General features: G+C 33.1%; 1 protein-coding gene across 1 annotated transcript in view; it reads right to left on the reverse strand.

Annotated features, from left to right (window-relative positions):
• Positions 1 to 13,143, reverse strand: part of LOC130449291 (protein sickie) — a 564,400-nt gene that overhangs the window by 209,920 nt on the left and 341,337 nt on the right. The window lies entirely within an intron of this gene.

Consider the following 13,143-nt stretch of genomic DNA (forward strand, 5'->3'; position numbering starts at 1 on the left):
ATTTGCTGTAATAAATTTATCCAATTAAGAGGAGAATATGTTGAGTAATAAAATATTTTGACATTGAAATTTTGTTTGGTTCTATAGTAGGATAAGAATTTTTCAATAAATCCTCGTATGTAATTAATTATTTTTGATAAATAAGTCTGAAATTATTTTAAAAAGAAGCAAAAACCAAGACCTCACCGCATCATTCTGCGGACATCTGCTATTTCAATCTAAATTTAAATTAGTGACTTAATAAGTATGTATCTCGATTGTCTCTAAAAAATTGGCTACAATTATCTGTTATAAAGTTGAATGTATTTTATTTATACAAATAGCACCATAATGTACAGACTAATTTTTGACGTAGCAACGTTATGTGCTTTTAGTAGTGTTGAGAATGTCATTATATTGCATTAAACAGTCTTATAAGTTGGGAATAATAGAAAGAATATATAATTTGATTGGTCAGATTTCTAGGTCTGACACAGTTCGCATTTTTCAAAGCTAAAATATTTCACCCAGAAGTATTTACTATAGCCGATTGTGAAGAAGGAATACCATGTCTGGACTGTGCAAATAGTGAAAAACCAAGAATTTTTACTAAAGAAAAAACACAAAGACTGGTAAAAAAAGCAAAAGAGAGAGTCAGGGTTTCCGTAAAAAAAATAACGCGTGAATACCAGACTTCAAAAAGTACCATACCACGGGTATTAGCAAGAAATAATTAAAAATACTAAAAAGATGGAAGTGTCCTAAATAAACCCCAAACCAATTAGCACGGATACCAGATGCCTTCAACTCTAGCGGATGAAATGAAAAATATTTCACACTTGTCAAAACACACGTCAAAACGATGGTTTTTATATGGGCCATATATAAGCGTTCCCCAACAATGTAAAATATAAAGAAAAAACCAAATTCGCTGGTGTATGATTTCGAAAAGAGGTATATCGAGACCATACTAACGAAGTAAGTTAAAGATTCTTGTATATTAACTACAGATTCACCAAATTAGTTGATTTTGTACGTCAAGATCACGTTGGAGACGATATGTTCTAGCCGGACTTAGCGCCCTGCGATTATGCAGGAGCAACTCAAAATTTTCTAAAACAAATCTTATATCTTTTATAACAAAACAAGATAACCCCCATAATTTACGTCAGGCCCAATCAATTGAAGATTTTAGAACACTTTTATTTCGCAAAGTGTATGATGGAGGACGGGAAGAAGAAAATGAGGCGTAGAATTAAATAACACTAGCACGCAAAAAAATTCATTAGGCACCGGCACTAATCTTAGTGATTTGATTTAAAATGACGTTCTGAATTCAAATATAACTGCCGTTTTTTTCCATCACCCACTTCTATTTTTATCAATTTTTGATAATAATAAACTTATGGACATTGATTTTTTGAAGGGGTGAAAACTATTTGAGTCAGAAAATATTATAAATAATAAAGATATATACCATTATTCTATGCTTGCTCTCCTTTTATACCCTGAGGTACAGCTGTCTCATCCCAAAAACCAACAGTACTTCAACAGACTTGAAATCCACTTCCCTGAAAATCTGTTTTCCATCTTAGCGATGTCTTGATGGAAAAGTTCCTTGTGTTCATCGGAAACTGCTCCTAAATTTCCAAGGAAAAAGTTCAGGTGAGAGTGACTGATTTGTACTTAAAGACATGTTACATCCCGTGGCCTTGTACACTAACAGCAATTCCTCGACGTGAGAGCCATAATCATCACTTTTGTGGTTACCCAACAAATTCTTACACACGTCTTGAAATGCAAGCAAGCATGTTTTTCGTTTTGTATATAGCTGTTCATTAAACGTCGAATTTTGGGAAAGTTGTCTAATTTGGGGACACACAAAAAATTTTCTTGATTTTAGCTTCACTAAGAAGAGGAAATTAAGATTATAAAAATTTTAAATGCGTGACTTCACTTATCCATTGCTTTTATAAGCTGCTTGATCAATTTAAGTTTGATGTGCAAAGGTAGCAAGTAAATATTTTCCTTTGGGAACACAGGATTGTCGGCCACATTTTATTGAACAGGGGTAAAATTTTTTCTCAGAGGCCAGTTCCGTACGGTGCAAAGTGTATCTCGGGCTCAACTGTCCCATTCACAAAGGAAGCAGCAATATTATTTGAATAATGCTTGTAGGCCCGTGACTAGAGCAACAACTTTTAAGTCAGCGCAAAGTTTCCATTTATAATCATGATAACAAATTTTATCAAGGATTCGGCTGATATTTTCGTACATCTCCTTATCAACAGAGTATGCAACTGGAATTGATGGTAAGTCATTCCCATTTGCCAACAGGACAAGTTTTAAGCGTTTTTGACAAATGTGTAAACACCCTCCATTTGCTTGGGTCACATGGCATATTTAGCTCTGTTACCAATGAATTGGCATTAGGGCAGAATACTAGGTCTCTACTTTACGAAAAAAGTAATTTCAGGCTCGACTGTTTGGTCTCGTAACAAGAATGTCTCATAAGAAGATTCCAATGTTGAAGTCGCGATCCAAGCATCCAAGTAGTTGAGATTCAGTCTTAATTTACCCCAAATCATCTAATATCAATAAGCAGGTGATGTTGTCAAGAAACTGAATGACACATTTTGAAAATATTGGTGAAATAACGAGCAAAAGAGGTAGTAGTACGATATCCGTTTGAACTCCCGAGAATGTTGGACGCGTGAGGGTTGCTGAAAGAGGAAGCCCGCGGAGGTAAGTGCGTCGGCAGAGTGGAATTTCCGACAGACCTGTCCAAAGAATCTTGAGGTCGGATTTGTAGGACCCTTACAAAATTCACGTGGTTTAACGAAAACGGTTTTGCTGCCCGACGTCAATTGTGCGAAACGTTTTTGGCAATAGTTGGAGAAAATGAGGAGCTTGTTCACAACCTCTGGATGAGTAACGAGGTACATTTTCATCATTTGTGAAGAAACAAAACTCCAAGTACAGAATTTGTCAACGTATGCTTCATGACATGATAGACAATTTGAGAAATCGCCTGCAAGAATTGATTAATCGGGAAAGATGTTATCTGACCGGTTTATTTTTAAACGTAGATTTATTAAACTTACATTTTGTCCATGGTTTTTAATACACAATAAAATTGTAACAATAAAATTTTGAAAATTGCATCCGTTTATTTTTCACAGCCATTTCAAAAATGCCGATCTACTATACTAAAATACTCATTTTTGCAATATTTATTTTAATTCTGTTTTGATGTGACAGAAACAATGACACTTCATGAAACACCTTTCAAATGGTGTGCAACATATTCATATAAAAATATGAGGTAGAGAAAGTGGAAAGAGGATTATAACAAATGACTTTATCGTGAAAATGTGTCTCCCTTACAACAATAATCAACGTGGTGGTCCGTTCTGAATATCATAACCAACTACAACATCCAATGAAATTATAAAAACAAGTAGAGGGTGAAAATTTTATGAACAAAGCGAAAGATAATCAGATAGACATCTCGTTGAAACTCCCCTTCCTTATTTTTCACATATGTTTTCACGCAGTTTTCAATTACTTAGAAACGGGTGTCACCACGAATTTTCTAGATTAAAGTGCAGTCAATCAAGTCGAGTATGTTTGCTTCGTCTCCGTAAGATAAAAAACATTTTAGATGATCAATTGAGAGATAGTGTCAAATCCAATTTTGAAGTGAGTATTCTCTTAAATATTTTTTAGCAAAAGATATATTAAGGAAAATTCAATTGAGATTAAATTGTGATTCCATACGGATAGTTCCTATCTAAAAATGTGAAAATTTTCTCTCCTTTAACTTTTGCTATGTATGATTGATATTTCCCGTTAAAAAACTTCATCAGCAAACCCTCTCCGAATACATCAACTATCTAGATGGTGAGTCAACTGAAGTTTTTAAAGATATAAATTTGAAATTGAACATCTATTGAAAGAAAACTATTCCGACCTGTCACTTATATCGTATAATACTAGGTTTGTTCCAGCAGACTATTAAGTAACTATTTGTTTTAACGCGATATGAAAATTGTGGTCCAACAATATCAAGTTCAAGTAACGAGAAAAAGGTTCATGTTCCAGCACCAAATTGAACTTTTTTAGTACTGATTCGAGACGAGCAAAAACAATTTTAGAACATGTGGACAATTTAGAAAAAACGGACAAACAAAAATATTGAGGACCAAACTCATGTCTCACAATCTTTTCATGCCTGCGGTTTGCGAGCGCTCATTAAAAGAAATGGATAAAAAGTGGTAAGTACCAGTATTTAGGAAATTACTATTCAGACAAAAAATCATTATAAATTTGTCTTTAGCGTTACTCTTCTCGTTATAAACACTTGGTGAGGAATTAATTGGCTGCAATGAATTATTCTGGGGTGGCTCTGGACTAAAATATCCTGGATAGTTTGGAGCATAGCTGTTGACATATGCTTGTATTTTTTCAAACCTCCCATGATCTCCATTTTGGTATTCATTTTATAGCCTGGACGAATTGATTTTAAATCTTATATCTTTAAATTTTAAATCATTGTATCCTCTTCCTATGCCTTTTTTTTCACGATAACTAAATTCTTTACTTTTTTGGTCCCATATTACGTAACGATTTTTAAGTTCACTTATAAATAACTCTTATCAAAATACGTCCTTTCACATTCGTGTCTCGTTACGGACGGATGTGAAGCGGAACGTACGAGATGGCGTTTCTATGCGACAGTTTAAATGGTGTCCACGCTGCTATTCGCAACGATCTCGTTGCATGTTCGCAACGAATTCGCTGCACGTGTGCGGCGCTTTAAAGACGTTCGCAATCCGCAATCCGCAAACCTTATATGTTCTATTTATTTATATATGCAATTAGTAATGCTTATATACTGGAATTTTGTGGCTTAATATCGTGTATTTTGTATTCTTGTTACGTTACGTCTTGTGAAGTTATCCACGGATTTTGAAGATTAATTGGTTAAAACATTTTTAAACACGCGTTTTTAAACATATTCTAAACCAAAAGCATGAAACTTTTTCAAATTTTATTTATCTATTGCAAAGGACACTAAATAAGGAATCTATTGGTAAGAAATTGTTTGTAAGTATTTTTTGTAACGTCAAAAAAGTTCATAAAGCACACGTTTGAGCGCTGACACGCATTGTTCGTTGCGATATCGAAGCACCAATTTTTTCATGCTACAAGGTGGATGATTTTATTAGAGGAACTGAAAAATGGTATCCTGGAAGCAGAAAAATTTTATTCCTATTTCTAGTTGCAGTAAAAAGGCAAAATATTACTTTAAACAAACCGCCGATATCTTAATTTAGATGTCATACATTTGAGCGTTGACATGCATCGATCGTTTTGAAATCGAAATTTTATTTATCTATTGCAAAGGATACTTAATAAGGAACCTATTAATAAAAAACTGTTTGAGGAACCTACTGTGTAAGTATTTTTTATAACGTCAAAAAAAATCATAAAGTTTGAGCGCTGACACGCATTTTTCGTTTTGATATCGAAGCCCCAATTTTTCATGTCACTTGGTGGATGCTTTTATCAATCTAATTTCTGTTCATTGGATGTTGCTTTATATGAATATAGAAGAAAATGTAGTTATTTTTTTTTGTAAAAACTCAGAAACAAACATAAAAATAACTTAATAAATATAAAACAAATAAAAGAAAATTTCAATATACAGAAGAAACTCACGAAGAGTAACAAAATTATTAGGTAATTTTAATACGAAATACTTAGTATTTAAGTCCATAGCAAAAATTAAACCAGTATGTAGCATGTCTGGAATTAAATATTATTATTAGAATAGAAGAGTAGAAGGCACTTTCCATTAAATATGGCCTCAAATTATTGCAGAATGCGTGAAAAGATGATATCGATTTCATTTCAATTGGCAAGTGATTGTGCATTTTTTTGCATTGTAAAATATTGAGGCCTTAACTAATTCTGAACGTGCTATAGGTAGGTAAAGATCGTGCTCCGCATTCCTAAGTGAATAGCCGTGCAACGATCTTTCTGAAATTGGAGAAGAGTGCTTACGAATTAGAGAAACGGATACAAAGATGAATAAGGAAGGAAAAGTCAGAATGTTTAATCTTTTAAAGAAGTGAGTCCTACTGTTTAGCCCGAGTAAATATCTAACAGCTTTCTTTTGAAGATTCGCTCAATTTGTGGAATGATTTCCATCTGCTCTGTTTTAACAACATCAACGGCAAAATGATTCCTTTTGAGCTTATTTTTTATTTAAGAAACGAACTACTTATTGAAATATCACTATAGACATATATTAACGCTTGAGACTACTCACAACTTTTTTTTAACTTGAAATAAAACCCAATGTGAACGGGTCGTCTCTTTCACGAAAGATATTCCAATCGCGATTTCACTGAGCGGTCATAGTTAAAGAATCATAATCCGAAACGGGTCATCGTTAGTTTCGAGACATGAGGGTATATGAAGCAAACTAGTTCCTAAATATTTATGATTGAAGGAGTATCTATTAATCGTGTTGACAAGAATAAAATGTAGAAGGTGTAAGATTTATTCGCTCTGAGAAGAGGCCATATTCTCTTGAAGTATGGCATTATACAGCATTATACCAGAGCTTTGGGGAGTGTATGAAATAGAAGATTAAGATTCTTTTGCAGCTACAGCCAACCCACATCCTTTACTTTCTAAAAGAGGTAGGATCAATTGATCACTGAGTACTCTTAGTGCCATAGCAAGAAAAGGAGAAATAATGGCCGATCTAGAAAAAGATTGGAAAATCTAGAAAGGGAAATATGGCAGAATAATATAATAATTCAAGAAATCGAAGAGAGAGAAAATGAGAATCAACGAAAAATAAAGGAAAATGGTCAGATAATAATAAGAAAACGTAGATCTTCCTGGAAGCTGATTTATTAGAAAGCATCAAAATATGAACATTTGAAACAAATAAAAAGCGACCAATAATTATAATTAAATTAGAATAGTGGAACATGAACATGAAACAAGTTAAACAAATGGATGGTACCAATATATGAAAACCACTCGAAAATATTAAATGGAGAAAGAAAATAGTTGTTACTTCAGAAGAAATTAACGAAAGATAAAAGACACAACGCAACGCTCAAATTAAACAAACAGAGACGACAAGAAACGTACCAAAGCTATCGTTACCCAGAAAATGGAGGGGGAATAAAAAGAAGAAGTGAAAAAACCTGGTAATAAAAGAAAAGAACATGGATATAATGAAAGTCGATGAAGAAACGGAATGGATAATGACTAGGGTTAAAAATAAAAAAAAAAACACAAAAAGAATGGCATTGTGGTATGTCAGCACAATGTTGACAATAGAAAAAATAGAGAGAGAAAAAATGGACATATTGGCACTCCAAGAAATACGATGGAAGAAATAAATAAGAAAAAATATACTCTGTTTCGCGGCGGGGAAGATAGGCAAGGAAAGAACGGTACCGGGTTTATGATAAGCAAAAGGATATTAAGAAATATACTAGAATATGAAGTTATAAATGGGATAATATCAAAGCTAAGAATAAAAAATAGTATTGCAAAAGGGAAACAACAAATTCTTGGAGTCGCAATGTGCATGACATTTGGAATCACAACATGCAAGGCCAAAATTATAAACTCGTGGCCATAAATAACGCACCACCCTTTATTTCAATATCAAAATAAAAAATGTTAATCTTTTGGGCTTTTTTTTATCGCAAAAAGTTAAAGTATCTTAAATGTTCGCGATAAAATGTAGCAAAATTTCTTATCAGCAAATAACTGTTTTTATGGTTTCTTAGAATTTCAGTTTTATGCATATTTTAATATTTCTTTCTATTGTTGTACAAATTGTGGACATCAGTGTCAATCAAGATGTGTTAAAGTCGAGACTAGTTAAACAAAAAATGAATAGTGTTAGGCAGTTAAGTGAACGCGGAGCTGAAAGAATAGCAGAGTTAAATGGACAGGGACAAAGTTATCTTGAAGTGGGAAATGGGAAATCTGTTTGGCATACACGACACAATCATTGGCAGATTGATGCAAAAATTTCAAGAGACCGGTTCACATTCTAGGAGGCCTGGACTAGGACTCCTTTAGTTTTAACTCCTCTAGATGACCGTTTTTTGCAATTAAATTCATTAAGACAAGTGTCGAGCTCAACATCCTTTTACGAGAGGTCCAAAATGTAAATATCTCTGATAGATAGATAAGACGATACCTTCAGAATGCTGATCTACACAGCAAAAGAGCTCTCCGGGCACCTTTGCTAACCACACAGCATCGTGTTGCTAGACTAAGATTTGCAAGGCAACTTTTAGATTGGAATTTAGAAAATTGGTGCCAAGTTTTATTTACTGATGAGACAAGAATCAGTCTAAGAGGTCTAGATGGACGTAATCAAATTCGAAGACGGCGAGGAGAAAAATTTACGCAGTCTTGTATCACTCCCAGGGCGAAGGAGGGTCTATCATGTTTTGGGGAGGAATTTGTTTTGATGTCCGCACATAATTAGTGTCTTATAACTGACATTCTTCAAAATCACGTCGTTCCGTTTGGGCCATTTATTAATGATGCTTTTCGTTTAATGCATGATGCAGCAGATGTTCTGAATTACCTAAACGAAGTAGGAATTCATACCATGGACTGGCCACCAAGAAGTCCAGATATGAATTCTATCAAGTATGTCTGGGACATTTCAAAACGTCGCATTCGTCGTCGAAATCCATCTCTTCAAAATTTAAATGAGCTTTAGCAAGCGGCATTAGAGGAATGTGAGAACATACCTCAAGAAGTGATACAGCACCTAATTGAAAGCATGCCCGGGACATGCAACAATTACATCCAGAGGCGGAAATACACGCTACTAGCGTTTTAAAAAAAGGAACATTATTGTTTAGAATGTGTTGTGGGATCGTGCAGATTTTGAGAATTTCACGTATTCAAAAGTAACAAATTTAATATATTTGATAGTACAGATTTTTTACAATAATTTTTTAAAAAATTATGAACAGAACTATTAGCAATTACAGTTTTTTATTGATGTCAATGTTCTTCTTCTTTTTCCTTTTTTCGCGGCAACCTCGTACTTGCGTTCGAGCTGTCAAATATGCTGCGTTCGAGATATTCAACACTAACAGAATGCAAGTTTTATTTTTAAGAATATTTGGTTTTATTGCGATGTTTTTATTTTCATTCTTTTACTCATTAAAAATCACTCAAAACTACTACACATTTCTTATTATTGCGTCAAAATGATCGAAAAGAAGTAAACAATAGCAATATTACTATTTTATTATACAAAAAAATATTTTCAGAAATCGGGATGGTGCGTTATTTTTGACCACGAGTGTATGTTGAAGAAGACGAAGTGATGTTTGTGATATCTAAAGATTACCAAAAAATTTACAGCCAAGTAACAGATAATTCACTTATCATTTCACACTGATAGATAATAATATAATTCAGTTGTTACTTCACTATACACATTACGAAAATACCCAAATACAATAAGAAATTCAGTTTTAGAAGCTAGTATCATAATTATCATTATTGTGATTTTCATAACACAAATATCATTATTCAATGTTGTTTTTGAAAATTTCACCACGTTCTCAATAAATGTTATAGCCTGGCGTACTAGTATAAACTGATCAACTACAAAACACGACTAGAATAATTAATTTTTCTTGTTTTCGACTCGACTTATCCAAATTCACCTCTTTCCCTTAATCCGGCGAGATTTTCGAAAGTAATAAAGAACATGACCGCCAGTGATGAATGTGGTAATGTCGCTCTATTGTGTTAAATGGCTTTTTCATACAATAACAGGGTTGTTGGTGTTGTTTCCAGAATCACTAATCACCTGCGTGCTATTATTCTCTTCAAACGCAGTAGTAGAAGGGAAAATGAGTATCTATAATATTTGCCACTTTCATCAGTGGTAGTACAATCGAAAAGGAGCATCTCAGATAATTGTTTCATAGTTTGGAAGATTCGTATATGATTATAGAACAGAAAAAAAGAAATACAACGAGGAAAGAAACAGTTATTGAATATAAAGTGGACAGGAAGTTGAACGATGTAAAAATACTGTAAGTATGAAACGAGTTGAGAAAATTCAAATAGTTTCATGTCTTGAAAAATTTGTATAGGATGATAAAACAAAAAATTAGAAATACAATGAGGGAAGAAGAATGAATAGAAACAATACGAAGCTGAAATGTAACAATAATATAAGTTTGGATGGTCCCAGAAGTACTTGGCTCAACAAAGAAAACACAGAAATATATTTATTTTTCAACGAAATATATCCTTGAGGTATATTCTGTACGAATACTATGATAGTTCCTTCACATTTCTGTAGACACAGGTACAACTTTTTTTCTCCTCTTTCGATGCGGTTTTAAATCCTAAGAAATTTTCCTTACCCTTACGCGATTAAATCCTTTTTTTCGATATGATTTTTTTACATGCAACTTTTTGCTATTATGTCTGAAGGCGTGGATTCGAAAACCTGTCGTGAATATGGAAAATTTTTATTGATATTTACTGATTGTTAACTATAAAAAATGCGCTTTAGTCTCTCGCGCCGAGAGTACGACGACTTTTTTACTTGTTTTATTTTCTCTTCATCAAGTCAATTTTTTGAATTTCATTTCTCTCCTCAAACTTTTAGTTTATTCCCTCTGTTTATTATTGATTTCTTCTAAGGTACTCCTCGTATAATAAAATTTGTGTAATGAGTAATTAGAATGGAAGTGCCCCACCGCCATTATGAAATAGATATATCTTTTTAAGGAGAATGGCCGAGGGAGAAGATTAAAATTAATGCCGAAAGGGATTACTCATCCTTTTTGAAGGACGCGTGGAACCCCTTTTACTTGAATCAAGCAGCGTTTAACTCTTTTTGCGTTTATACACGAATGACTTAACAGGATTATTCGTATGTATCCCCTTTCTAAGGGGTATAAGATTTAATTTAGTGGTACATCTATAATTTTAATTTTTAGAAAATACAACGCTTCAATGTTTGTGAGAATTTAACATAACGAGCATTGAAAAATAATTATTTTATTATTTATTACACCAAATGCAACAATGGTGTCGATATGAGTTCGTAAACGTTCTTTAGTGTCTTTGTTTTTCTGTTAATTTTTCAATTGTAACATAAAACGTTACTTCTAATACTTATAAACAGCTACGAGGATATATTGAAAAATTCTTAGCCTACTATAGAACCAAACAAAATTTCAATTTTAAAATATTTCATCACTCAACATATTCTCCTCTTAATTGGATACATTTATTACAGCGAACCTGCAACGTCTGTAGACCTTTCAAAAAAATGTTTCCTCTTGCTCTGCAAACCAGACCTCCACAGCTTTTATTACCTCCTCGTTGAAAGGAAATTTATGACCTTTTCAACTTTTTTTAAATTAAGGAAATAGATGATGGTCGGATGGAGCCAAACCAGGTTAATAAGGGGGTGTTCTAGTAATTCAAACCCGAAATCACGAATTTTTTGCATGGCAACATAACATTTGTGTATAGGGGCGTTGTCCTGCAAAAACAAAACCCCTTTGAATAATTTTCCGCGTCTTTTCTCTTTAATTTTTTCCCGTTTAGTGGTAAGTAATGTCGAATAGTAATCTCCAGTTATTGTTCTACCCTTATCCAAAAAATATTACTCCATGGTAATCCCAAAAAACTGAAGGAACAACATTCAAACATTTGGGGATCCATTTTGAGCACTTTTTCTAATGTCCGAATTGACGTGAACTATATTATGAACGCGTTGGCATGAAATATTCAGTGCTTCAGATATCCGTTTTAGCCCAATTAGACGGTCTGATAAAATCATGTCATGAACTGCATCGATATTTTCAGGGACTGACAGAGAAACTGGCCTTCCCGATCGGTCATCATCTTCACTGGAAAATTTACCTCTTTTGAAGCTTGTAGTCCAATTTTTCACGGTCGCATACGAAAGACATTGATCACTAAGGGTATTAAGCATATCTTCGTAAATGTGCTTACATCTTAACCCTTTTAAATACAGGTACTTGATGATGGCTCAATACCTCAATTTTTCGATTTTCACATTTTTTCTTTTAATTTATTGCATAACTCTAATTCACGTTTTTGATGTGTCAAGCTTTACACTGACACTTCTAATAAATTATTGTTCGTTGCTATGGTAACACAATATTTTGTTTATGCATGGAACTTGTCTAGGTTAACTAGATATCAATACATTTTCGTATTTTGCTCACTATTTCGCGCACGGTGCTGTGGTAATGTAGAAAAATGGAAAAAAGTTACTTCGCATATTGTAATCGATGCCCTAACCTTGTCTTTTTAACATTTATATGAATAATAAATGTGACCAATGAGTGAGGTAATTTTTTTTTATATTCACATTTATCTATAGATCACAATCTTTATTGAATACTTGTGAAGAAAATTGCTATTACCACCTGATTTTAGTTTATAATGTTCAACCTAATTTTTTGGCAATAGATTTTGTAATTTAAAATATTTTGTGACATTTATGAAGAAACGTGATAAGTACCTGCATAATTTCATGAAAACTGAGCTGAGTACCAGTTGAATAGGTTGACTCTTCACAAAAGCTCAAGAATATTAATACCTAACGGTATTGGGAGTGGGAAAAACGAGAAAAAGTTTTTTAAGTAAAAAAAACATTACATTACATAATCCAACTTTATAAGAGGTGTTTATTTATTAAGAAACTTTAACAAAACTAAATATGTAAACTAATACTACAAACTGAGATAAAAACAATGACTTAAAAAAATGGTGACACGCCACCAATAATATTAATGACTGCAAAAAAAATAAACTTCTAACACACTTATGTTTAAACAATACTTATGAACTGGGCAGCCCTAATAGAATTTGATAAAAGCCTTTGTTTTCTTCTTTTAAGAAAAGTATCACTGCCTCCATGTTTTTGTTAATCCGAAATACGACTTCGACATTCAAGCTGTGGCACATGCATATTTTGTTTGACAGTGTAATTGTAAAACACTAACACACAACAAACTAAGGTGATTTGAACAAAATCTTACCACCATAACTGTTTCAAACAAAGGTGATTCGACTATTATATGTGAT

This window comes from Diorhabda sublineata, chromosome 10 (assembly GCF_026230105.1).
Source record: "Diorhabda sublineata isolate icDioSubl1.1 chromosome 10, icDioSubl1.1, whole genome shotgun sequence".
Classification (NCBI taxonomy): Eukaryota; Metazoa; Arthropoda; class Insecta; order Coleoptera; family Chrysomelidae; genus Diorhabda; species Diorhabda sublineata.